The sequence below is a fragment of the Octopus bimaculoides genome, chromosome 27 (assembly GCF_001194135.2).
Source record: "Octopus bimaculoides isolate UCB-OBI-ISO-001 chromosome 27, ASM119413v2, whole genome shotgun sequence".
Classification (NCBI taxonomy): Eukaryota; Metazoa; Mollusca; class Cephalopoda; order Octopoda; family Octopodidae; genus Octopus; species Octopus bimaculoides.
This window is the reverse complement of record NC_069007.1, coordinates 18,413,302-18,414,029: the sequence shown is the minus strand read 5'-3', so window position 1 is coordinate 18,414,029 and position 728 is coordinate 18,413,302.

The window sequence follows — 728 nt, the reverse complement described above, 5'->3', positions numbered from 1 at the left end:
ATAAAGTGTTAAGAATCTTGAAATCACAATAAACTCTTATCACAAAAAAAAAGAGCAAAAAAAAACAAAACAGGTTAATTAAAATGAATCTAAATTACGAAACTGGTCAAAAAACTAAGTATTTAATTGATTTTTTGAAATAAATTTCTTCAGGAAGAGTTATTAAATAAAATTGATTAAAACCTGTGCTGTCAAAAAGTCATTCTTCTCGTTTATAAACCTAATTAGTGTAATAAAATGATTAAACTGTTTTTTTGTTATTCTTTTAAACATTGAAAAGAGCGGCTGTCATGTTGAAATATTAATAAACCATGTTTAAGTAATTAGAAAGATAGAAAGTGTAATGTAAAGCGTAGTGGCTGGTATTCATATTTTATTTAACATATTCACCATCATGGTTTGTTACTGGAACTTACCAGTGATGTCAAGTATTTCACATGATTTTGCTCTCAGAAGAAGGTGAGAGTGTGTTCAACTTTCAAAGCACTGTGTGGTAAGTAGCTTGCTTACCAACCACATGGTTCTGGGTCCAGTCCCACTGCGTGGCACCTTGGGCAAGTGTCTTCTACTATAGCCTCGGGCCGACCAAAGCCTTGTGAGTGGATTTGAGAACAATGTTTTCTTAGTGGTCAGACCATATGGGGTCTTCTTCTAGCATAATAGATGTCCACTTAGTGGTCATCCCTCTTATATATATATATATATATATGTATATATATATATATATA